General features: G+C 42.2%; 1 protein-coding gene across 16 annotated transcripts in view; it reads left to right on the forward strand.

Moving 5' to 3' along the window:
- The window catches only part of GPR65 (G protein-coupled receptor 65), a 120631-nt gene that overhangs the window by 37006 nt on the left and 56151 nt on the right, over positions 1-27474 (forward strand). For all 16 annotated transcript variants that reach the window (XR_009264690.1, XR_009264685.1, XR_009264688.1 and 13 more), the window contains exon 2: positions 26835-26944. The gene's annotated coding sequence lies outside the window, so the exon portion shown is untranslated. The remainder of the gene's footprint in view (positions 1-26834; positions 26945-27474) is intronic.

Genomic DNA, 27474 nt, shown 5'->3' on the forward strand with positions numbered 1-27474 from the left:
GCAAAAAAACTTAACTCCACACCCTCCTTCAACTACTATCTCCTTTATTTGATGGTTTTTATAGGTATGTCCCACGAGGAAAAAAAAAAAAAACTCTGTATTTACTCTCTTCTCTAATTTCATTCTCCCTTGAATCCACTCCAGGCAGGCTTTCTTCCTCACTATGTCAAAGAAACAGCTCATATCAAGATAACCAACAAGCTTCATGTTGCCAAACTCAATGCTCAATTATTAATCTTCATCTTATTCAACCAGAATCTGATATGGTGTGTTACTGCTTTTTGAAATACTTACTCTCTTGGCTTCTAAGGAGCCCTCTCTCTTGATTGATTGCCTTCTTTACTAGTCACTTCTTCATCTTCCCAGTGTCTAAATTTTGGAGTGCCTTGGGCGTAGTATCTTCTGTTTCCTCTTTCCTATCTACACTCATTCTCTAGGTGATTTTGTTGTTTCATAGCTTTTAATACCATATCTATACAGACAGATCCCAAGTTTCTATTTCTAAACCAGACTTCTCTCTATAACCCCAGGCTTGTACATCCAACTGCTTTTCTGACATCTCCACTTGGGTGTTAAAACCAACTTTCCCAAAAATCAAACTCCTGATTATTCTTAAGCCTGCTCACTAAAAGTAACTCCATTTTTCGGTTTCTTAAGTCAAAACCTTCATCATCCTTGACTATTCTCTTTCCCTGACACCCTACATCCAGTGCAACAGCACATCCTCTTGCCTCTACCTCAAACTATATCCAGAAGTCAACCCCTTCTCACAACCTCCATCACCATCATCTCTCACCGGGATTACTGCAACAGTAGCCTATGATCAAAATTGTTCATTCCCTCCCAATATCTATCCCCCCACTTCTGTACTGCTAGAATTTTTATCTGGGTTCCTGGTCTTCCAAATGTGGATTTTCTAATCTATCTTAGAGTTAGGTGTAGCCAAGGGGACGTAAACAAAAATGTCTATGGAATTTCTGGGTCCCTTTCTAAGAGAGAGCTAGAAGATACCCTTTGTAGCTCCCACTTTATCTTGTCCTCATCCTGCTTCCTGTTACACAGATGACTCCTTAGCCTGCAGAGAAGCGCTCTTATGTTTAGTCGTTTCTATCTGCATTCATGCCCCAGGTGAGTCCTTAGAGCAATGAGTTTGAATGTTTTCCAGTTGCTGAGGACTTGGTAAATAAAACTACCACCTACCTCTAGATTCAAACCTCTGGACTTAGGAGTGAGAGAGAAACCACCTTCAATTTAAAGCCACTGTAACCTGGGTAACATTGTCGCTGCAAAACTTCATCCAAACCAGTATGTCTTCTGATTTCCACCCCCCCCCCCCCACTTCTTCTCTTGTTCCTTTATAAACTATTCTCTCCCCAGCATCAGCCAGAGCACTTCTAACTTTAGAACCCCCAAGTTAGTTCATGCTACTCTTGTGGTCACAGCCCTCCAGTGGCTTCCTGTGCTACCCCCATCGAGGCCTGATCAATGGCCTTCCTAGACCTGTCTGCACCTACGTGTTCTGCCTGCCCACCTCCCTGCCTTGCTTCTCCTCTGCCCTTGTCTCTTCCATCCTTCCCCCAATTTCATCCATTCCAGACGCAGTGGCCACTCGCTGACTCTCAAACACACCCCTACTGCAGGGCTGAGTATTTCTTTTTTTTTTCCTTGGGAGACTCTTACCCCTGTTAGCTTGTGGTTCACATTCTCTCTCCTCAAGACTGTACTCAGATGTTACCTTATCATGGTGGTCTTTTTGTACTCCCTGACCTAAACCATCACCAGCAAAGCCAGGACATTTCCCATAAAAATTGGGATTTTTCGCTTCTTTAGAAAGTGCAGCTGCTCTAACAGTAAAATATTGGGCCCAGTTCTCACAGGACAACAATGGGCTTGAGCCAGGGATAGCAACAAGATAGAGCGTAGGGAAGCTTTAGCTGTTGTTCTATATAATTTCCATCAGTAACTTTCTCCCCACTCCTTGATGTGATAAATGGATGTTGTGTTTATTTCATTTAAACTGCTGTGCAGACTTAGCTTCAAGCACTACCAACCCCACCGATCCCCATCCCATTCCCATCTGCAGATGGAGAGCCATCCTTCTAAATACAAAGTCTAAAGGTGTTTCTGGCTAGAAACTGGGTAGCATAGGCATCTATACTTCATGGTCCCCCCACCCCGCCTCACCACCCGCCTCAACTCCCTGGTGTCATACATTCCCCCGCTTCATTAATTCATAATTCTGTCAGGTTCCTCCAGGTATATGGTTAGCAAATGATGGCTTAGAGCATCTTTGTTCTCTATATGGGAAAACTCAAAAGATTAAGAGGACGTTTGAGCCCCAAAGGAATGACTCTTCAATAATAGAATCCCAGGCATCAAGAGGCAGTCACTCCACATGGTAATTTTCTATACCTGTTTTTTGTTGTTGTTTTGTTTTATTTTGTTTTTTGAGAGACAGAGAGAGGGGGGCAGAAAGGGAGAGAGAGAATCCCAAGCAGACTCCGTGCTGTCGGCCGAGAGCCTGACACAGGACTAGATCTCACAAACCATGAGATCATGACCTGAGCGAAAATCAAGAGCAGGACACTTAACCGACTGAGTCACCCAGGCCCCCCTCTATACCTGCTATTCTTAAGGCTGAACTCCATCTATCAGATTATTTTACAAAGCCATATGGCTCATTCCTGGAGACTTTGTTGATTTGTTTCAGAATTCAAGTCTTTTTTTCTTTTTAAATGTCAATACAGGCCAACCAGTCTTTGAACATGTGCAGAGATTATTGCAAACAGATTAATCTTTCCCAGGAAGGGATCTAGTTTTGCACAAAGGAACTACTACTTTAAACAGCTAAAAGGTGAATTACATTATTGAGCTGGCAAGTGCTATATTTAAAAGTTACAAAAGACAATTACTAGTTCACATGAAACTCAAATTCCTCAAAATGAATAACCTGTAAGAGGTACATGTAGAGCTCTGCAATGCCTGTTACATATTTATGTGAAGTTTTTATTGAAGAACAGTGTTGGTGTTTCCATGTTAACTTTACCGCATCTTTATAAATGCTCTCCAAGCCAAATTCTTAGGGAATGGTAATAAAAACTTCTTTGAATGGAGCTCATGGGCTTATCGTTTTAGCAGTTTGCTCAGGATTAAGAATTATTAAAAAAAAAAAAAATTATTATAAAATAACTTCTTTCATTCATTCATTCATTCATTCAGCAAAGTCACGCAATAATTATTTATCTAGCAATGCCAGTCACTGTTCTAGGCACTAAATTCAGAGCAGTGAGCAGAAGAGAAAAGTCCCCACTCTCATAGAGATTACAATTGTATTGGCACAAGGAGTGAGGGGAGAGAGACATAAACAAGTAAATGCGTAAGACGTCAGGCTACAAAAAGTGCCAGCAAAGCAGGCAGGGATGGAGTTTTATTCACATTTGCAATACCAGCATCCCATGCTCTGAAAGAGCTTAAGAGGATGAATGCATTAATGATTTCGTATGATAAACTCTACCTGCAGAATCTCTGAGCACACATAACATTTGCTCTAGAGCCATAGAATGGGGTAGGGTGGGAGCATGCATACTTTTAGTTCCATTTCCCACAAACTGGGATCTCGTGTCCTAGCTATAGATGGTTCGCAAAAGGAAAAGCCTTGGAAGACAGTCTTTGTTTTGACCTCTGTCTGCAACTCCCTGTATACTGAGCATGGGCTTCACAGAAACTTTACCTCTTCTAGATGCTGAGATTTTTGTAAAGTTGAGAAATTTCCCAGTTTGATATTCCGCGTTGTCTAAAGCAAATTAGACCTCTACTTAGAACAAAGCCTACCTTGTTGGGAAAGGAGTGTGCAAGTTAGCATGTTTTCTGATTAAGCTTTCTTTATTCCTCTTAATGAGCTTGGAGTGGAAGTCATCATCACCCAGGGAATCTTTTTATTTTCCCTGGGTTACTTCATCCATCCAGTCATCTATGGAAGTTACTAACGACTTCACCGAGCAAAGTCAGGACTTACCGCCCGACACTGCACTGTGTTGGCAGAGTTTTGGCTGGGTCTTCCCTCAACAGTTCCAGGAAGACTGTATCTTTACTGTATCTTTACAGGCTTCATTAGCCCTGAGCAGAAAGAGAAACAGACATGCCCAAAGGCTGAACCCAATATCTTTGTGAAAATCATGAAAAACAGTGTCACTTTTCCTTTGTCAGGGCCCTCTGATAAGACCTTTCTGAACCACAGTCTGTTAGATATCAGAGGATATGGTTGCCCCCATCCAAACCAACCCAGGAAGAACCAGATCCAGGGGCGGAACCAAAGACCGAGAGAAGAAAGAGGGTGACCTAGTTCGTGACAAATGAATCTCAGAAACAGGACTAGATTGGAAAGTCAGCAAAGTTGCTCAGGGCTGCGTTACCACTTCTTAGGGGCCCTGAACACTTTTGTCTTCAGGACTCTCTGCCTCCTTCAAATAATATGAAAAATGATACTTTATGACTGTGTTACAAAGCTGAATACAATCCAGACTGGATTCATTATTATAGGTTAACTATAATCTGTTATTGTTGTTCTTATTTTAAAAAAAAAATTAAAATTTGAACAGTTTGTAGGTCTGATGCCTTCTTGTTTCCATTGCCTGTCCTGCCCACTGACATCATCAGAACAACTTGGTCAGCTACAGAGTGAGGCCTGATGTGACAAACCAATGGCCTTCCAATATTTGTGTCCCCCTTGCTCCCACGGGAGCTGGGTTTGGCTGCCACTTCTCTGAAACTTCCCCTGCTGAGGTCATCAGTGACCTCCGGGTTGCCAATACTCACGGACAATGGTCAATCCTTATACTTCAGACCTTTCTGGGGCATTTGGTGCCATTCTCTACTTAATTCGTTCTTATTGAGTGGCCACGTATTTCAGGCTGTGTCTCAGATTTGGGAGGCATAGTTAACTAAACAGACAAGATTCCAGCCCTCATAGGGCTTTTTGTCCAGGAAGGAATCCAGATAAATAAGCACCATGTACAATATGTTTTGGAGATACTATAAAAGCACAAGGGCCCCTAACTTGAACTTGAGGTGTCAAGAAATGTTTCCTAAGACCTGAAATGCGAGTAAAAGTTCTGGTGGGGGAGAGGAGAGTGCTTTAGGCAGAAAGAGCAAATGCACCCAGGCTTAGTGATAAGAGAACCAAGTGTACAGTCTGTGAATAGAAAGTGACCCCACGTGGCTGAAGCTTAGAGTATGTGGGTGGGGAGGGGGGTTTGCACTGAGAGTGTCATGAGCACTTTAGGAAGATGTCTCTGGTGTCAGTGTGGAGAACGAATTGGAGTAGGGGTGATACTGAGCTTAGAGAGATACTCAGCCCTGGGAGGCTGTGGATGAAAAGCCTGTGCATGGGACTTAGGCAAGAGATGGTAACTCTTTGAACCAGGGAAGCAGCAGACGGGAAGGAGGGAAGTGGACGGGCTGAAAATACTGCATTAACTGGAGTTGGTGACAGCCTGGATTTGGGAGAGAAGGATGACATCTGTCTGGCTTCTTACTGGCAGAAAACAGTATACTCTGTGCTGATAAAGCAGAAAGGGGTTTGTTATAAGATATTAGGAGACAACACAAGCTTTAGGAGGGCCAGAAAGCCCAGTTTGGAAGGCTCACAGGGCACTGCCAACTGTATCATAGGAGTGTTGGAGCAGAATCACTGTTGCGTGTCATTTGGCTCCTGGGAGCCTAGGAACCAGACACCAGAAGCTCTACCCCAGTGATCCCAGAAGAACTGGATGTCCCCACCTTTGCGGTTGCTGCAAGCGGCTGCTTCTTCCAGCAGCAGCCACGTTACTCATTCCTGCCGCCTATTTGTATGAAGGTGCAAATGCTTGACTGCATCTGGGTCACATGTTGAACCAGGCTGCCAGGAAGTTTGGGGAACGTGGTTTCTGGCTTTTTAGGGAGGCAAACTATAGAGGAGTTGGAATGCATGCTGAGTGAGCTCCTTACACTTTCTTTTTTTTTTTTTTTAATATGCAATTTATTGTCAAATTGGTTTCCATACAATACCCAGTGCTCATCCCAACAGGTGCCCTCCTCAATGCCCATCATCCACTTTCCCTTACACTTTCAGCCACAGCTTGTATCTCTGCACCAGCCCCCTGACCTAAACAATATAAGGAAGGTGTTACAACTCTCAGAGATGAGGCTCAAAGGTTCAATAACTCATCCCAGGTCAGTGGTGGGGCAGAGTCCTGCTGAGTCCACATCTAGGCTCTTTCTGTTCCCTCAGACTGTCACTCAAGACTCACTTCTGTCCTAACCTCCCCTAGAAAGGCTCCCCCATCCCTCCCAGTCCACAGGATGCACTAGATGCTGCTGGCTTCCCTAATGTCCCTGTGCACAGCACAGGACAACAATCTGTGACAACAATCTGCATTTGCCACCTGGTGTCCCAAGCATTCTTTATTCCTGTTGACCCAGCCTCCTTCTGTGTGGCCTTTGTTTGATCTCTGTCCTCTGTTCTGTGAGCCTCATCCCACTCAGGAAACCTCACAAACTGATGATTTCATGTCTATACAAACTCCTTCCACTCCCAGTTTTTTCCCAAGTGCTTGAAATGGACAGCGGTTCCATCTTCCCCATCCCATTTCTCTCATTTATTAAATAAAATGGAACATTTGGACAAGATGATCTCTTTCTGCAACCAAATTTTAGGATGGATTCTGTAATTTTTCCTTTGGTGGGGCAGTGCTTTGGCTTTGGCTCAAGAATAGTGCTGGTTGTAAGAATTCTTTTAATTGGACCCCGGGCGTCAGGATTTGTCCTTTTACAAGTAGTGCCCCTCCTCTGCAGTCTATTTTGGGAGCCTCTACCAACAGCATCGAGCTTCCCCTGTCTTGGCTGAGCACCCTGTGCCTATCCCTCTGCCCCTCCAACTCTCATTTGCATTCATATCCCCTCCCCACCACAGGTACCTGTGCAATTGTTTCCTAACACGCTGCCAGCTGCTTGAGTCTTGCAAAGCCAAGTTCTCCTTTGGGAGTTCTGACAGTAGGTAATAAAGACACAGAATGTGATGCTTCTCCCTAGCCTGGACTCAAAAGAGGGGGCTCTGTCAGGGAAATAATTCTCTCACTTCAGACCAACTAACTCACTTTACAGCAAAGGATATTGCCAGTGAGCTTTTAAGCAAGGATCACTAGTCCCACACCATCAGGGCAACTGGACAGTTTGAAGCACCAGACTGGAGATAACACCCTGTGAGATGGGTGTTATCCTCCAAGATATAGTATGCTCCCTAAATCAATGACCATAATATGGCCCTGTGTCCCCAGTAGTTAGGGTGCAGTGATCTAGGCCCCAAGGAATAGATGCGCAAGGGGCCTTGCTTACTGTGACATCCAGTGACCCACTGCGAGAGTTGTGCTTCTAGACCCCAGTTGCCTACAGCAGCATCCACTCCTCACCTCACTCTTTCCTGGCCTCCTCTCTCCCTGGTGTCATTTCCCAGTCCCTCACCATGTTCCTGAGATTATCCCCCAAAGAAACTCCTTGTACCTGAAGCTCAAAGTGTGTTCTGGGGAGAGGCAGGCTTGTACCTCACACATTTGTCAGGAGGAACAAATGAGAGAAGGCGCTGAGGGCCGTGTCTGTCTTAGAGTAAGTGCCCGGTGAATACGAGCCACCATTGTCCTCATCCTCATTATTATCATTATCACTGTCACTGAACTCCTGCAAGAGAGTTGAGATGACCTTGTTCAAAGTCCTAAGAGAGGTGACATTGACATATCAGGCTTCCTCCTTCTTCCTCTTCCCTCACACAGCGACTCAACACAACCCTGAAAGAGTCTATAAGCAAGGAGCAAACTACTGATAATATTAACAGCTATCATTTAGAGAGTTCCTACCCTGGAAATAGGTACTGTGCTCATTACTTCATAACTATGATTGTAGCATAACATGGTCTCAGCAACTTTACCAGATTACAATAGTCCAGGGTGTAATTATAATTTTAATAAGAGACAACATATGTCGGGCTTTTACTATAAACTGCATGCAAAGCATGCATGTAGTAATGTAGTGTCTTCCCATTTTACAGGTGAAGAAAGAGACTCAGAGAGAGAAAGATACTTGCCCGTGACCACACAGCCTGGACAGGGTGGAATCTGGACCAAAACCCATATCTAGCTGACTTCAGAGAGCTTGCCCTTTCTGCTAGACCACAGTGTTCTCATCATCACTGAAATTTCTCCAGATGAGACAGTTTATCTGGGGGTTTACATTTTTCAGGGGAACAAAACATTATTCACAGGAACTAAAAAGGCGACTATCACTCAGCTCAACAAGCAAAATTTTCAGGAAATCTAACCCTGCAACAATAATTTTAAGGAACAAGAAGACATGAGTCACAGTCCAAAATAGCAAGAATAAACCATGGGATTCTGCTTACGCCAAAACTGATGCAGGGACTAGTTTCAATTGTAGCACATGTGGGAGGGACAAGTCCCACTGTACGTTGAGATGTCTGGAGAAAAGTGGGCACCCTAGACATACTAAAATGACTATTTTCTAATGAGCACCTAAAAGATAGAAATGTATGTGTCTCTAGTTAATAAATTCTTATCATATTCTACCCTTAGAAAAGTTATACTTAATCCATAATTTATACCATGTTGGAATCATTCTTAGAAAATTAAAATTTGACCTTGCCTTATTTTCTATCCACTGAGGTATTCCAAGTTAAAGTTATATATTATCCCAAAGCATTCTTGCTATCTACAATTAGAATAAGAAACAAGAGTTGTTTTACCAGCTCTTCAAGCTGTAATAAACTGAACTTGATTCTCCCCCCATGATTATTTGCAATCATTACAATAGCTAGTATCTTCCAAGGGTTTATTGTTTGCCAGAATCTGAGCTACAAACTTTATGTTATTTAATTCATATAACAACCATAAGAGGAAAAAGTATTATTTTTTTCTTCATTGTACATAAAAGGGAACCATAGATTAGAGAGGTTAAGATCTTACACAATATCATTCAGCTGCGTTGTGGAACTACTGAGATTCAAATCCATGATTAATCAGTGTACTTTAATTTGAAAGGGTTATCCATCCAGTCAGTGCCCTTTCTATGTGGACCCAAACCTTTAAGTTCCAAAGTGGCTGAAATCAGACTGAAAGTGACCTGGTATATTTCTGAGTTCTCAGGAAGAATTAAGATCTGTCTAGAAGTTAGCATGTTAATAAACTGCTCCAAGGAGCTACTTCTGTAGGAGGAACAGAGACCTCACTCTTCATGACTGTGGTTTGCAGATAAGTTGCTTCCTGGTCACACTGTAGAAGCCATCACAAGGAGTCAAAACAACAGATTAAAAAAATGAAAGCCTTTTCAAAAACAGAGTCAGGATGTACTCTCACAGTATAGGCTTACAAATCACTTGCACCACTCAGTGGCCCTGGGCTGACCTAGTGATTAAAGGTGATTCAGGATTTGCTAGGAACCAAGAAACTGACTCTATCAACACATGATTTCCTTAGGCTATGTCAGTACATCCGATATTCAGATACTAGAAGCTGTTTGCAGCTTAATTGTTAAAAACTGAAAATCTTGAAGAAGTAGAGGTACATGACAGAGGTACATGTGTCTTCATAATAAAGATCCTCAACTCAGCTTGATTTTGTGGCAGTGCCTCAGCACGTCATAGTTGGCAACTTACCTTTCCTGAGGCTGCCTCCCATCCTTAGCACGCCAGTAGTCCTGGGTCCTTACACGCAAGGACCTCTGATGATTTCTTGGGGAGTCATCAGGCAGATAAATAAACATCCCCCCAAATAAAACTTACCCGCCCCATGGCAGCCACTTACTGCAGAGGACAGATCCCTTAAAGACAACAGCAAAAGCTGTCTCAAGAGATGTGCTGTTTTTGAGAGATGTTTGTCCTCAAGAAAGCAGTGTATTGCCACCACAATCTAGATTTACACTCCTTACCTTGAGGAAAAAAACACCTGGAGTGACATAAGATATTTAGGGTCTCCCCTGACCCGTTATCAGCCATTAGGAACGCTAATAATGATCTTTTACCATTATTTCAATTGCAAGAGTCAAACTTGTTGGACGGAATCCTCAAACATCTAAGAAGGTAGTGGTGGAAATCCAGGGAGTTTTGTTGCCGCATCCCTTTTTCCTTTTTAATTTGCTGATTGATAACTTGATCCCATTCATGGATTTGCTACCTGCCAAGAAACGAAAAAGGAAAACAAGCAATCATTTATATGTATGGTACGGATTTTAAGAACTATGAGTCTTAAACAGGAAACTTTTAAACTCATGAGAAACAAGGCTGTTGATCAACGGGACACTATTCAAGTTATATTCCTGGTTCGTTGCTTTCTCTAAGTACTATCCTGGTGTCTTGCTAAATCAGCAAAAATACCTGAGCTACGTCAGGTTCATTCTGACAGAAATGTTTCCTTTGAGTGATGATGGAGTGTCAGGTCTTTGGCCATAGGGGGAATTTTTCTGTAACTTACATAAAAACAAAACTGTGTTGATGACATTTTTCGATGTCCTTCATTTAAGATTCCTTGTTGTAAATTCCTCTTAGAATTTAGGAACGCACACACATGTAGCACTCACAAATTAGTTTACAATAAAACTCCAAAGTGCTTCTTTCTCTTAGTTTTTAGAAAGATAAGGGGAAAAAATGAAATCAGCAAACACTTTCTACTTACTAAAACAATAACTTGACCATTTCCCTGAATGATTTCCAATTTTTCCTATTATTTTCATTTAATCGCCTTGTGTATATTTTATGTATAAGGATATGTGTGTTTTTAAATTATAATTCTCTACAGATCCTTCTATAAATGATAAATTCCTATCTAGATGCCAGAGATAGCCCATAATAAAAATTCCAGGGATAGTAGGAACAGACTATTGATCAGGTCCCTGACAGAATCCAACTCTTCAGATAGCATCAGATAGCTTATAGAGGAGATGGTGTTCTGCATCCCCCACACCCCTCAGATTATCTATTGCTGTAAAACAACCCCAAACAAAGGCTTAAAAACAATCATTTATTTTGTTCATCAATATGGGGGGATTGGCTGGGGCAGCTCACCAAGTAGGGGTGATTTTTTCCCCAAGGGACTTTTGCAAACATCTGGAGACTTTTTTTTTTTTTAATTTGAAAATCTAATTGGATTTATTAAACAATGCATAGATCAGGAAGCATCCCATCTAGCAAGTAGATGGAAAGTTCTGGGAACATTTTTAGTTGTTAAACTGGAAAAAGTGCCACCGGCATCTAGTGAGCAGTGGCCAGGGGTGCTGCTAAATACGGTATAGTGCCCCTACAAGGAAGTACCCAGCACAAGACTGAGAAACCCTAGCTAAGCAGTTCTCATTTGAGGTCTCTAATGAAGTTGCAGTCAGGTGGTGATGGGGCTGGGTCATCTTGAGTGCATCTTCATTCACATGTCTGGTACCTGGGCTAAGAAGACTCAAGCAGTTGGACACTGGAGCAGCTGGGGATCCTCAGGAATCTCTCCTTTCTATGTAGTCATTTCATATATTCTCTCTGCAGGGCAGTTTTAGGGTATCCAAGCTTCTCACCTAGTGGCTGAAGGTTCTGAGTAAGTGCCATCAGAGATTGATAGAAGCTGGGTGGCCTTTCTAACTCAGTCTGGAGTGTCACTTCTGCAGCAACAAAGTAACAAAGATCCCCAACCCCTTGGGGTCAACAGAAAGGAAGGGGAGAACCTGAACTCCCACCCCGGCTTGGCAGTGAAGAGGCAGCACCATCACATCTGTGGAAGCCAACTAAAATACAAGATTTAAATAAGATTCAGAGTCTTATAATAGAATACCCAAAATGTCCAGGTTTGAGTCAAAAATCACTTATACCAAGAACTAGGAAGATCTCAAACTGAATGAGAAAAGGCAATCAACAGTTGCCAACACTAAGATGACACAAATGTTAGAATCATCTGACAAGGACTGTCCGTCAGCCATCATAAAAGTGCTCTGACAAACAATTATGAAAATGCTTGAAACAAATTAAAAACCAGAAATTCTCAGCAAAGAATTAGAAGATACAAAGAAAAACAAAATGCAGATTTTAGAACTGAAAATTACAGAAACCAAAATAAAAAACTCAATGAATGGACTCAACAGAAGAATGGAGGGGACAGAGGAAAGAATCAGTGAACTTGAAGATACCTAATTGGAACAACAACCACAACAAAAAAAGATTGAAAAAATAAAGCCTCAGTGACATGTGGGACTATACCAAGTCCCAGAGGAGAAGAAAAGAAGATGCAGGCTGAAAAAGTATTCAAAGAAATAATGGCTAAAAGTTTCCTAAATTTGGCAAAGGAAAAGAAAAAGCTGTAAAACTACATATTCAATAAGTTACTCTGAGTAAATTCCAGATAAGATAAACTCAAAGAAATCTACACCAAGATATATCATGGTCAAAACTTCTGAAAACTAAAAACAAAAAAATAATCTTGAAAACAGCCAGAGAGAAACAATGCATTATCAGTATGGGAAAAAGCAATCAGAACAATGGATTTCTCGTTGGAAATCATGAAGGCCAGAAGAAAGTGGCACAACATTTGCCAGGTGCTGAAAGAAGAGAATTGTCAACTCAAAATTCTTCATCTGGAGAAGGTATCTTTCAAGAATGAAGAGGAAATCAAGATATCCTCAGATGAAGGAACACTAAAAGAATTCGTCCCCACCAGACCTACCCTAAAAGAATGGTTAAAGCAAATTTTAAAGAATGTATCATAGGTTATCAGGAAGTATGGAAGAACATACTAAGAGAGAAAATATGATAAATACAACAGAATTTCCTTCTCCTCTTGAGTTTTCTGAATATTGTTTGATAGTTGAAGCAAAATTTTTTACCACTGTCTAATGTGGTTCTCAATGTATGTAGCAAAAATAGTTAAGACACTTACGTTATTGATAGGGGAGGGCAAAGGGATGAACCGGGAAGTAAGGTTTCTAGACTTCACTCAAATTGGTGAAGTGTTACATTAGTGGACTTTGATAATGTATGTATGTAATACTTTATTGCTCACTACACTAAGGGAGTTAAGCTGATTGGACCCAGTCTCTCTGAGCAAAACAGAGCATTAATGTTATATTGGGTTTGGATGCAGCACAGAGTTCAAGAATTTGGCAGACTTTCAGTAAAGGGTTGACAACCTATAGAAGCAGAGTTACTTGGGTACGATTCTTATTGGTCGGTTAGCAGTCCTGATGTGTATACTAGAGTGAGTCCATCACTGATTGACTTTTAGAAGTGAGGCACTAACCGTGAGTAGTTAATTCATTAACCATTAACTGAATGTTCAACTGAAATTTGTTGCCTTGATCTATGGGAACAGGTTAAAACTGGCCCTGGTAGCCATTTGCTACCATGGCTATAGGAAAATTCATTTTTCCTTAACTTTGTAGGAGCCTTTTTATTTTCACTGGTGTTGCCATTTGAAAATATGTTAAATAAACCTTATTTCTAATTTTGCAAATCTTTTGCTCCTAAGAAAAACATGTCTGGCATGATGAAGTAGGGTGGGAAATGTTTACCAGAGATTAGGGTATATCCTTTCTTTTAGCCTATTCATAACCAATTTTCCCCCTTCTTCTGATAACAACATTCCTCCCTCCGCATGCATCCAACCCTCATATCTTTGGGGAATTCTTCTTTCCTAAAACAAACATGTGGTTCTGATGAGAGCTATCAGTCTCCCAGCCATGGACATGTTATTCAAGTGTAGCCAGTCATAATACCACACAACCTTGATTATAGTGATTGGTCCAGAAATAAGCTTACGTGAAGCCAATGAAAATCCTTCCTCTCCTGTAGCACCCATAGCCCTTCATTACATGGGTATTGTTCTATGACTGATTCCCCTAATAGACAGAGCGCCTTGAAGGCAGCCACCATGTCTGATTTACTGATGTATATACATGACAACCATGTTGCTAGCATGATGCTAGCAATTATCATGATGATAGCATCTAAGAGGTGCTCAGTAAATATTTCTTGAATGTTTGAATAAATGCATAAATGGGAAATGGGTCAAGGAATGAGTGGGTATTCAGCTATTATTTGAAAAAATAAATGACAACTGTAGAAACTCTTAGAAAACGTCCGGGAAAAGTCTTCCTAGCTCTCCTAAGAACCCTCTTCTGTCACAGTTGCTAGAATGATGAGTACATTGTGTAGCCCACAGCGGGAAGTCCAGGCTGCTGAGCCTGGGGGACACCACACATCTGTGTTGTCTGGGCCAGCTCTATAGTTTCTGCAGGCATCACAGCTGGCACTCAGATTGGCCCTTTTTCATTTGCAACAGTCATTCGGAGCATAGGGAACAACTGCATCTCTAAGAACTCTCAAGAAAACAAAGGGTGGCAGTATCAGTGACCAGTTGGATAGACTTCAAGTGTCAGGGCAACACTGGTTGTGTGCCAGTCAGGCCAGGAGACAGTAGGGACTTGATATGACATGTATCTTCCTATGACTCTCTCCCTGCTCAAAACTTCGAATAAAAATTGAGAAGCACTGAACTCACAGGAGGCAAGCAACTTGGGTTCTTGTCCTGACTTTGCTACTACCTCACCCTGTGACCTTGAGTAAGCCACTTAACTTCTATAGGGCACAGCGTCGTCATCTTAGAAATGATTTGGTTCTTTTCAGCTCTGGACTCACAACCGTACTACCTCTGAGTGTCAAGACTGGAACATAGGTGCAGCCTCCAAAACTAGTCCTATGGCTGGGAGATGATCCAATGTCTGAATGCGGTGGCTGGTCTTTCCTCTTGTCTTTTGTCTTCCCCCCGCCCCCAGCCCCTTTGATGGGACTTGAGGGATGAGCTGAGCGAAAGCTTCCGATAACTCAGAGCCTGTCCACTTGGGAAAATGTCAACTCCAAGGTCAGTGACTGCTGAGAGATGCTACTTGAGGGCTGATTGGGCATCTCAGTGACTGTCTGGCCTCAACAAGAAATGTCTCTGCATTTAGGATGCTTCCTTCACATATTTTTACACAAAGTTTTCTGAATTTGATATACAGAATATATATCTATTTTGAATTTTCACGAATTTGTTGGAATGTGACATACACAACAATATTACCAGCAGTGTAATTTTGGAGGATTGGAACAGTATTTGATGATATATTTCAATGAATAATGATGATAGATAATATTGGTCATATTTTATGATGTTGGCTGAAGATATAATTATGATGAGGGACTGATGATGCTCACAGAAATATATTTGAAAGTCAGTGAAGAAAAATGAAGTTCACAGATACCATCGCCACTCTAGATGCTATTTTAAATTTTGTTTCTAAGGAAAAGGTGCTGAGTTACAAGCCTTGTCATCTACTTTTTTAGACGCATGAAAAAATACAATCCAAATTTGCTTTCTCTTTTTCATTTCTGAATAAAGAAATGGTCTGTTGGAAGAAGAGAGGAAATGTTGCAAAATCGTAGAGCAAAAACTGAATTTTCAGCATAAATTAAATCAATTCTGTAATTTTGCAAATAAGAAGACTGATTGATGTCTGTAACGGATGTTATAGAAGTTGCTCAAAGTCTGGCAACTAATCAGCAGCTTCAGGACTGAACATGACTCTCATATACAGTGTTTCTATATTTATCCCTCTCTCCATTTAGATCTTAATATCTACCCTAACCCCCAATATCTAGTGGATATCTTTACTGCACCAGTATTTCCCGAATTTCAGTAATTAAAAATTCCTAATGTGTGCCCCAGCCACTCACCATCTTACTATGATTTGTTTTTCTTAAACTCACTGACATTTGTATTTAAATTTACTTAAAGGTAACATTTATGGGGCACCTGGGTGGCTCAATCGGTTAAGCATCCGACTTCAGCTCAGGTCATGATCTCGCGGTTCGTGAATTTGAGCCCCACATCGGTCTCTCTGCTGACAGCTCAGAGCCCACTTCAGATCCTCTGTTTCCCTCTCTCTCTGCCCCTCCCCTGCTCTCTCCTTTTCTTAAAAATAAAATAAACATTAAATTTTTTAAAGCAACATTTATGTCACTAATATAAATATAAAATCAGTATTACTTGCCATAAATGGGTGGTGAAAATGATCATTTTGTGTCCAAGTGCCCGTAGAAGTTTACTTCTGAAACTTTGTGAAACTCCCTTCTCTCTTAAGCTGCTCTGCCTATGAAATAATAGGATGTCAGAGTTCTTAAACGATCAGGGATCATGGGCCCAAGATAAAAGTAATCATCAAGATGTACATGCAGCCTTTTAAAAAAGTTAGAATATACTGGATTATGAGAGGAAAAATGCTTTCCAGCTTATTGCAATACCTTCCCTTACCAGCTCAGATAATTGGCTGTTGGCTTTTAGAGGTGAGAGCCCTTGAAACCCTTCAGGATGTGTTGTAAGGAAAACAGTTCTTGGGGAGAGGTTCTCGCTGTTGCACAAACAGAACCTGAAGTCAGGAAAACATTTCTGTTTGGAGCAATGCCTGTTCCACCACCTGCTAGCAGTGTGCTATTAGACCAGCTTTTCTGTCTCAGTGTCTCAAATGTTCTTCATTTCAAAACATGGAGACAGTCAGTGCCTTTTAGAGTATTTGTGACAATTGATGAGGAAACACGTGGATGATAATTAGCCTGGTATGAAGAACACAATGAACAGTCTCAATACACTTAAGTACAGGTACGTCCGCTTTCCAGAAGTTTGCCTGACACCACTTTGCTTTTAAGAAAGACTTATATTAACACCTGTTTTGGCTAACCGAAAGAAATCTGAAGAGGATTTTCGCTTATACAAAAGAATAAAAAAAGCATAAAGCAAAAATAGCATTCAGCATTTGTTTGCTGCAAGCTGTTTATAGGGGCATCACTCACCCCCAGCAGCAAGAGGGGAGATGCCAGGCTCCTTCTTGGGAACCACACAGCATCTCAGCATCTCAGCATCAAGCCCCCACAGGGCTATGAACTGTGTCTGTGAGCATCTGTGCTTTATCTTAATTTGTTTTGTGCATCTGTTAGCAAGATGTGGTACCAGAAAAGGTACCAGAAAAGCCTAAAAGAGGTGATTTTGGGGGTCCGGGAATGCCCAGGAATTTTTCTATATAAATAAATGGTAATTGATTTACACCATTTTACTTAGGAGCGGTTTCCTAGGTAGTGAGAGAAACCTTTAAATGGCAAGTTTATTTTCTTCTCTGTTCTCCCTTTTCTGGAGTCTGATGCCTTTCAAGGTTTTTGTAATATAATTCAAAGATAGGAAACAAAGAGATTCTTTGAGCATTAGAAGGGATAGTCTATTTTTATAGCATTTTTCAGACAAGAAAACTGAGCTGTAGGATTCTTATGAGTAATATGTCCACTATGCAGGTAGGAAGTAGTGAAACCAAAACACTCTGTCTTCAGAGCTTACACTCCTAATAATCACGCAGTCTACACTACATAATGTAGTGTATTAAGATGGCTACAAATTCTTTGACACCTTCCACCAACAGGTGGATTCTATGGCCCCTTCCATAGAATCTGGGTTGGCTCTGTGATTATCTAATACAATGTGGAGGAAGTGATGTGCCAGTTTCCCAGCCCAGGTCTTAAGAGACTAGTTAGTAGCTTCTGTCTCCTATTTGCATAGATGCTCATTCTTTGAGCTCTGAGTCTGCATTTAAGAAATCAGACTACCCTGATGGATAGCTCATTTGGAAGAGCTCGAGATGACACAGAGAGGGTGAGCAGCCCAGCTGAGTGCAATTTTCCAACCATCCCCACCAAGGCCCCGGGCATGTGAATAAAGCCCTCTTAACCCTCCAGAGAAAGCTAGCCACCAGCTGAATACCAGTGTGACCCCAGGCGGTTGCCAGAAGGACCGAAATAATCATCTATCAGAGCCCTGCTCAAATTCCCAACTCATGGATTGTGAGCTGTTTTACACCACTATGATTGGGAAGGTTTGTTAGCACAGAAACTAGAACGCGTGTATCATTTCATGGGAATTTCATACTGCCATCTGAATAGGTAGCACTTTTCCATTTTTTGGAAGAGATCATGGTGTAGTAAAGTATCTTCCCAACGTTCCACACTGCTAAATGGTAAAGCTACATAACAGCTGGGTTTCTGGACTTAGCCCACACTTGCCTGCCACTGGATGCTGCCTCGAGGTGCTGCAGAGAAAGAACTCCAGCGTTCTTTGGCTCCAGCAGCCATGACTCCCCACTGGGGTCTAGGGCAACATGGTACTCGCGAGAGCTCCAGCTAACCCTAGCCTCCTCTTTGCCTCACGTCCCATCTTCATATCACTGCCGACCCTACCACCCTAGACAAGCCCATCTTCTCCTATACTAGCTCTGTGATCTTCAGCAAGTTACTGAACATAAGCTGAGTGTATGGAAAGTGTCAGCTGCCACCATGACTCTGATTGCAACCCAAAATCCGTTTCATAGTCAAATATCATAAGGAATAAGAACTCCGGCTTCTGGGCCTACCATAGGCACTCAGAATTCTCCAACCAAATATAAACAGTAGATCCAACTAGTAGCCCTCTTGTTAATCAACATATGTAATTTGTGATTCATCTTTGCTGATGTATGTACATTTACTGTGTTGCTTCAGATGGATGCATGAGACCCTCTGGTATGTGTCCACCACATTTTATCTATATATATAATGAACCTACTATGTGTCAGGATCTGTGTTAAAGTCTTTATATTGATTTAATTTAACCCCTTCAAGAACACCACGAAAAGTATTTTTAATGAATTTACATGCAATTTTATGATTCCATCACCTTAGAAACTGTCCTAGGTGCCAAAGTCATCTGGCTTGAGAGGAGGATGATTCAAAGCTTCTCCTCAGATGCAGCTATTTTATAACAAGGAGTTGGGCACAGAGAAGCAAAGGACCAGAAAGAGGAAAGTGAGGAAAGCATCATATTTTAATTCAGTTTTCCCATTTACTTCCTGAGTAAATTTATCAAGCATCTCCTGTGCACCAGTGCATTATTCTGGGTCCTCCAAGAAGCAGGCACCAAGACAGGATTAAATGTGCAAGAAATTTATTAGGGGGAACGTCTATGAGGGATAATCGGAAGGGTGCCGGGAAAGGCTGAGAGAGCCATCAGATCATGATGCAGGTCTGACTCTACATGAAGGAAGGAAGCAAGGTTGGGTGGATGCTTCCTAGATAGCCATCCAGCTTAAGAAAAGTTAGGCAAGGCCATGGGGGTGTCTTGAAGCCAAGGGTTGCTCATCGGAGGAATCCTACATCTCTTGGGAATGGGCCTGTTTAATCTCTGCCATGCACAGCCAGCCAATGTCTGGGAGCAGCCCATGGGCAACATGGCTTTGGTACAAACTCAACAATAGTTTTCGGAGCCAAACAGGACTTTTTTTATCTACCAAAAAAGGGAAAAAGAGCTCTAATGTGGAAGAGGGGAGACTTCAGCCCAGCCTGTTCCTAACCTATTAAGCATCCTCCAGGAGCCTTTCTGCCAACAAGGGCCTGGGCATTCTCACCTATACTCCCAAATCTGGAGAGATGCACAAGGAATGAGAGAATTTTTAACATTTATTCAACCGGATACATTCCTGGCTGGTCTGTACTCCCCCACTCTCATTTATTAGTTATTGAAGAAGAGACATTCACCTTCGTAACCCACTTGTTTTTTGTTTTTGTTTTTGCTGTTTGATCACATCAGCTCCAATGTGGGGAATGGATCAAAGAATTAGATTAGAAACAAAGCAAATTAGAAACAAAGAGACCACTTAGGTGCCCAGACTAAAGTGGTGGCAATGGAGGTGGGGAGAAGAGAATTGGTTGAAAATATATTTTGCAGATATAATCCACAGGATTACTGGTGGATTACACATCTCTGACTTCAAAGATTACACACCTGGACGGACTGGAGTAGAATGTGTCAGAAGGCCATCACAATTTAGAAATACTAAATGCTATTGTTCTTTAGCTTCTACTACAACCATACTGTTAAGAGGCCATCTTGAAGGATGGATCTAACACTACCCAATCATGTACGATCTCGTTGTGATTTCCATAGAAAGACCCATGACTGTCACTTGTGTTAGTTGATACTGTTAGGTTATTTTTTAAATTTTCGTATCCAAATGAGCTCATCTACTAAAAGCAAATGAGAACTCAAAATCATTTTATAAAACCATCTGGATAATAATGTTAGAGCTCAGCAATTTATTTTATTTTATTTTATTTTATTTTATTTTATTTTATTTTTTTCTCATAAATAACAAATGCGTTCTTGATTTACTGTGTGGTGATACTAAAACACAGCCTTCACACTGACTGAATAGGATAGAGTTCAGCAATTTTAAATTAAGGAGAGAAGATATCCTAAAATAGGAAATTCACCTGGAGTTTGGAAAGAGGGTATAAAAAGCACATACCTAATGTCACTGTGAACTTTTCATGTCTAACAACTGAGATACCCCACTGAGTGTCATTTCACTGAGAATCCAGAAATCCAGAATAACCTTAAGAAATTGTCTTTGGTCTCCTTTCTGAGCACAACACCTGCTTACTTTAACCTAAATGGAAGTGTATTCTATTAGATTGAGATCAATCTGTAAAGCTAGCTACAGGTTTATTGTTGGCAAAAGAAAGTCTGGGGGAAGTGTGCAAGAATGTCCACTGCCTCTTGGGGCGCCTGGGTGGCGCAGTCGGTTAAGCGTCCGACTTTAGCCAGGTCACGATCTCGCGGTCCGTGAGTTCGAGCCCCATGTCGGGCTCTGGGCTGATGGCTCGGAGCCTGGAGCCTGTTTCCGATTCTGTGTCTCCCTCTCTCTCTGCCCCTCCCCCGTTCATGCTCTGTCTCTCTCTGTCCCAAAAATAAATTAAAAACGTTGAAAAAAAATTTTTTTTTAAAAAGAATGTCCACTGCCTCCCCATGCATGCCAACCTTGATGTCACGCCCTTCACACCAGGGATCATTAAGGGGCCTGCATGCAAAGGTATGCAAGTTTGTGCTAGAGAAAAGAGAGTGAGCACCATGAGGGAGTTGAGAACCACCCACTCCACAGAGAGGAAAAGCATGTGTAATGCTTGGGGCAATCTGCTGTGTGTGATGTTGTCCTCTCTTCCCTCTTGCCTATCAATTCTTCAGTAATGTCTACACTGCACGTAGAAGCAGTTTAATGAATGAATTCGGTAAGGATACAAATAACAACAGCTTTATTTTCTTCTTTCCACTGCTTCCAGCATGTTCTGATGGATCCTTTCTGCACGTTCTGATGACATCCCAGGCAGAAACTGTGGCTTTCTGATTTCTCGGGTCTCATGAATAATCTCCTTTCAGGTGTAAAAACTAATTTTCAGATACTATAAAGTCCTGTCCAACAAAACAAAACTTGAGCCTCGTATCTAATGCCAAGCTCTGTCCCTCTCCTTTTTCCTGCCTCCACTAATCACCCTTCCCTGATCAGGCTTATGTTCTACCAAAATACATATGTTGAAACCCTAACCGCCCATGATGGGGTTAATGCCCTTATAAGAAGAGCCCGGAGAGAGCTTGCTTCCTGTCTGTGGTATGTGAGGACCCAGCAAAAAGACAGCCATTTGGAGAGAGAGAGAGATCTCACCAGAACTCAAGCATGGTGGTACCCTGATCTTGGACTTCCCAGCCTCCAGAACTGTGGGAAATAAATTTCTGTGAAGCCTCCCAGTCTATGATATTCTGTTATAGTGGTGCACACTGCCCAAAACAATGGCTCAAGCTTGACCACCTTCTGTGGCAAAGAAAGGTAGGCCAAATATTCTCTCCTCCTTTTTCTTCTTGCAGCTGTTGCAGGCTATACCATCTGCCTCCTACCTCCAGAATTTTCCAGGTTGTAATTAAGCCTTGTTCTCTATGTTCAGGAAGCCTCCTAAACTCCAGCCTCAAAGAATGGCTGCCATGGTTCAGAGCTCAGCCTGCATCCAGCCAGGGAACTGTCAGTCTCCCTTTCTTGAAGCACACCTCCCCACTGTCCCCCCCCCCCCCCCCACAAAACCCTATGACAGTTTTGTTGACTTGGCTTCTATGACCTCTATGTTACTTGGATCTGGAGATATGAGAACGCCACACCACTCCCCATGAGGCCCAGATTCCCCATGTCAATAAACTATTGGGTGAGCTCCCTTCAAAAGTGCAGCTTCACTTTACACAGGATGGTTGGAGTGGGTAGGGATGGATGGTGATAGTAACAGGATCAAAAGATTATCTTAGGGGGCGCCTGGGTGGCTCAGTCGGTTGAGCGTCCAACTTCGGCTCAGGTCATGATCTCACGGTTTGTGAGTTTGAGCCCCACCTCGGGCTCTGTGCTGACAGCTCAGACTCTGTGTGTGTGTGTCTCTCTCTCTGCCCCTCCCCTACTTGTGCTCTGTCTCCCTCTGTCTCTCAAAAATAAATAAATGTTAAAAAAAAAAAAAAAAAGGTTATCTTAGAAAGCCATTAAGAGCACGTCTGCCAGCTCCCTGTCACTGTCTTAAGAGCATGGGGGAAGTTATCTGCTCTTCTCAGGTTGGGGGCTTTATAGGAAACCCTGAGAAAACAGAGAGTCACATGCACAAGCAGATTATTCACACTATTGCATTGATGTGAATGGGTCGTTCATTGTCGATATAAAGAGCTATGGAGGCTGTGTGTCAAGGTTGGCAGTAGTTGAGAACCAGAGCTGCTGGGCTCAGGGAGCATGCGTAATGGGTATAGTGGATATACACATAAAGACAACTTTATAACCCGTTTCTGAGCATCCCTGTGTTGAGTGGGCAAAGGCGCCCAGAGACACATAATGAGGACAGTTCCAATCAGTCAGCAAATATTAGCAAGAACCATCAGTGTGCTGGGCACAGTAACAGGTATTGGATGTGTAGAAGTGAACGGAAACCCAAAGGTAGTGGAAGGGAGGCAGGTTTCATTTGCAAAACATCATTCAGGCACCTAAAGGATAAACAAAAGCAAACAAAATTCCTAATGCACTCCTTCCTAAATGGATTTGTTAATTGCATTCATTGGGAACAGATTATAATATCAATAAACTACAGTATATATAGGAACTGTGTATAATGAACTGACTTGCTATTCAGTTTTCATGGGGAACTTGGCAGTTTTTCTGCTAAACCATGAATCATACTTATTTGAAGACCAATCTCCCCCCCACCCCACCCCGCTATTCACGGGAAGACCAGCGCTCATGGAAGAGTCCCAATTACTCCCTCTAGCTTCCCAGTACCAGTCTGGAGAAAGCTCTGAGCACCATGCATCATTGCCTGTAAACCGTTGCCAATTTCTCAGAGTGTTTTAAGAACTAGTATAAATGGTTATCTTTAAAGATGCATCAAATTGAAGGGAAAAATGAATAATATCCTGGAATTGGCACTCCATTGATTCAATCAGTGAGCATGTCCGCTTGCCCATCTTCCATCACTGTGACTCATAGTACCCACTTCCTGCACATAATAACTACTTTCCATTTGCTAACACAAGAAAATATTTTGCTTTTGGGAGCGGGGGGGCTTTTTTTTTTTTTGGTTTTTCTGATTCCCATGTATTAAAATCCTACTAGGTGCTGGGAACTTTGTACAGATGATCTCTTATAGCAACCATAGAAAATAGGCAATGTTATCCCCATTCAATAGATAAATGAAAAGACATTAAATTATTAAATTATTTGCCTACACTCAGGTGGTTAGCAAGTGGGGACAGAGAATTTTGAGCTCGGTTTCCCAAACCCAGAGCCTGGACTTAGACCCAGAGCCTTACACCATCTCTCTAAAAAGATTAAAGAAAAAAATGGGAGTTCTCTAAAAGTCTCAAGATAGAGAACATAACTATGAATTTTCTCTATCTTAGTGGTGTTATGCCAAAATGAGGATATGCACAGCTCTCAATCCTGCTACATTTATGAGTTTCCAAAATCAGTGAATCTCAGCGTAAGCCTGTGCATCATCTGGTTCAACATCCTTCCTAGATGCTCCCCATCTCCTCCCTTGGGTCCTCCAAGGGACCATGAGCATGGGCCCTGCTCATCCAGTGCTGGGGATGAGAACTCCCAGACTTCCCAGAAGGCCCTTCTATCTTTGTGCAGCTCTGAGAGAAAACGCTTGCTTATTCTGAGCACAAATCTCATGCCCTGTGGTTTCCATGCACGGGTCTGCCTTTTGGGGACTCAGAATAATTTTAATCCATCTTTGACATGAGAGCCCGTCTTGTATTTGAAGGCACCTCTCACATTCCCAAACACCTAAACCCCCTTGGCTTTTAGAAATACAAATATGACAGGATTTTAAATCCCTTCTTATTCGAGGCACTTGCTTGCAGTCTTCATGTTACCCTCGCCGATTGCAGAAGCTTCTTGACTGGTCTTCTCGCTTTATTCTTAAACTGTTGTAATCTGAAGAAACTCCACTCAGAAGCAAGAATGTCTCCTTAAAATGTAAGTTTGACCATACCTCTCTTCCACTCAAAACCCTCCAATCACTTAACATTGATAACAAAATCCATACTCTCTATCCCAGTATGTTAGAAGTTCACTCTTGTTCTCAGAGTGGGATAGGCAGCTGACCTGACACAATAAAATTCGGCATTTTTGCAATGGGCAATGTTGCAACTGCTCTGTATTTTACTCACATTTAGACAAATACTTGTGGACTATGAACAGAGTAGATTCAAAAGTAAATTTGGCTTGCATGATCTGAAATGCAAGCAGGTCCAAAAGTGAAAAACCCTAACTTCTAGCTCTGACATTGGGAACATGTTGCAAACTTTTCAACCCCTTGATGAGCCCAGTTCTTCTGGTGTGAACTCTAGCTTTCCATTATTATGAACATCTAAAATGCAGCAAGTTTACTTTTAATTTTCTCATCAAAGAAGGACATTCCCCAGTCATTCTAAATAAACCCAAAATAATACCACTGCAAGTATAAATGCAGTGTGTTTAATGTTACAGCATCTAAACTAGGAGTAATCAACGGGCCCTGAAATTATGTATGAAATTCCATAGGAGTGTGTGTGTGTGTGTGTGTGTGTGCATGTGTGGGGGGTGGGGCGGGAAACACAGCACACGCTATGAACACTACCCTACCCTACCATTCTGGCACTTTTCTCTTGGATTGTAGTAGTATGTTTATTTGTCTGCCCTCCCACATAGACTATAGACTCTGAAGGCAGAGTTCACCTCTCCCTTATTGTCCTGGGTTCTACCCCCATGGTCCGGTGCTGTGTCTAGTACCCACGTGGTACTCAGTATATATTGGTTTTAAAACGTCACAAATTGGGGCGCCTGGGTGGCGCAGTCGGTTAAGCGTCCGACTTCAGCCAGGTCACGATCTCGCGGTCCGTGAGTTCGAGCCCCGCGTCAGGCTCCGGGCTGATGGCTCGGAGCCTGGAGCCTGTTTCCGATTCTGTGTCTCCCTCTCTCTCTGCCCCTCCCCCGTTCATGCTCTGTCTCTCTCTGTCCCAAAAATAAATAAAAAATGTTGAAAAAAAAAAAAATTTAAAAAAAAATAAAACGTCACAAATTAATGAAAGGGCGTTCTGACTCCTTTTTATGGAAACTTCGTGTGAATCACTGAAGCCAAATGGGAAAACCAGATACGTTCACCACGTATCCATTCGTTCATCCACTGCAGTTGTTTCTTGAGCTCTCACTGACAGCTAGCACCATGCTAGGCCCCACAAGTCAATGCAAGTGTGATGGCCAGCTCTCATGGGATCTTCAGTCCAGTGTTGGAGACACACATTAAGTCAATAATCATGGAGAGAAGCAATTATAAACTGTGATAAAATGAAATGAAGGAAACATGCAAGAGAATCTAATTTAATGGTGGGGCCTTAGAAAGGCATCTTGGGGACACTGGTGTTTCAGCTAAGAGCTGAAGGATGAATAGTAGTTAAGCGGGAAGGTCTCTCCACCAGCCCCAGCAGTGAAAGTTTCTGTGCTTCCCAAAGGGTAAGTTTCCTGGGAGACCTCCCGAGGTGTAGGCACCTGCTGTGGTACCTTGTCTCCAAAGATGGCACCATCAATTCCTGCCTTCTTTGTATCCACATGCCGCTCCATTCTGTTGAGTTTGAATTGGCCTTTAACTGCTTTTACTGATAGAATGTGGCAGAAGTGGTGCTATGCCAGGCCACTCCTTTTTCTTGGCGTGCTGTGCTGCCATGTAGGAAATCTAGGCTGTTCAGCTGGAGAGGCAGGCACCAGACCTATGAGTGAGGAAGTCATCCTAGACATGCAGTGCATTTGAGCCTTCTGATGACTCCAGCCTCAGCAGCTATTTCACAGCAACTGCATGAGAGATGCCAAGCAAGAACTGCCAAGCTGAGCCCTGTCAACTTACAGAACCATAGCAGATAATAATAGATTACGTTAAGCCGATAAGTTTTGGGGTAGTCGATTACACAGCAGTAGATAAGCAGAATGCCTTCCGATGACATATTAAGACTCATATAGGGACTTGGTCTAAGAGATCCAGTTTGTGTCAGCTGACAGGTCGTCCTGAGAACGACATGTATTCAGATCCTTTTACTTGGGAGAGCAGGAAAGAAGAATTTGTTCCTCACAACGGATCCAAATCTTACCTGCCCACATATCAAACTTTCCTTTGCTCTGGGCTGGAGAGGAGTAGCCTAGAATATCTCTGACAAGACCTGACAATATCCCCGACCTTTGGCCTGAGTCACTATGAGAAACTCTACCAGTTAACACGCTTCTGTTGTTTTCAAACCCCTCATAAAAGTCCAGCTCCAACGGAAGCCGACATGGTGCTTCTCTTTTTGCAATGGGTAATTTCACTGTCAGTTTCATCTCTTGCTTTTCAGGATCCAGGGTCTGCTGGAGGAGACCCACTTTCTGTTGTTATCATGTCCTGCAGATGAGTAGAGGTGCGGAGTGAGGAAAAGGAGAAGAGGAATCATGCCTTGATGCATTGGTAAGAGTGTTTTTGTTTGCACATCTTGCATTATTAATATTCCTGTTTAGCATAATTAGCTACCTTCTCCAGCTTATAACCTGCAGTGTTTATGCCGCCATTTGATAGCTCAGCCATTAGCAAAGCAGTACAGTTCCCTGAAGGCTGAATGCAGGTGGTTCTGAACAATGCAGGGTGCCAGTTGCTCAGAAAAGCAGGCGACATAAGCTTTAATTGATGCTAAAAATATATTCGCTAGAAGAATCAGACTCCTTCAGTCTGTCTGCAGCAGATAAAAGCATCTATGGATTAAAAAAGGCCTGGCAGAACAAAAGAGAGGTGAACAAATGGGAGCAAATGAATTTTATTAATGGAGAAAGAAAGACAGCTAATGCAGGACAATATTACTTCTCTTTCTTCAAATAATTGGCAGTCCATTTTACATACACAATGACTGTTGCTTCGGAACATAATTTCAGACTCAACAAAGCAGAGCAATTTAAGTCCTATCATGCCTTATCGTCCAGCTTTGGGTAGTCTGGTAAAAGTAA

This window comes from Neofelis nebulosa, chromosome 7, assembly GCF_028018385.1.
Source record: "Neofelis nebulosa isolate mNeoNeb1 chromosome 7, mNeoNeb1.pri, whole genome shotgun sequence".
NCBI classification, from domain to species: Eukaryota; Metazoa; Chordata; class Mammalia; order Carnivora; family Felidae; genus Neofelis; species Neofelis nebulosa.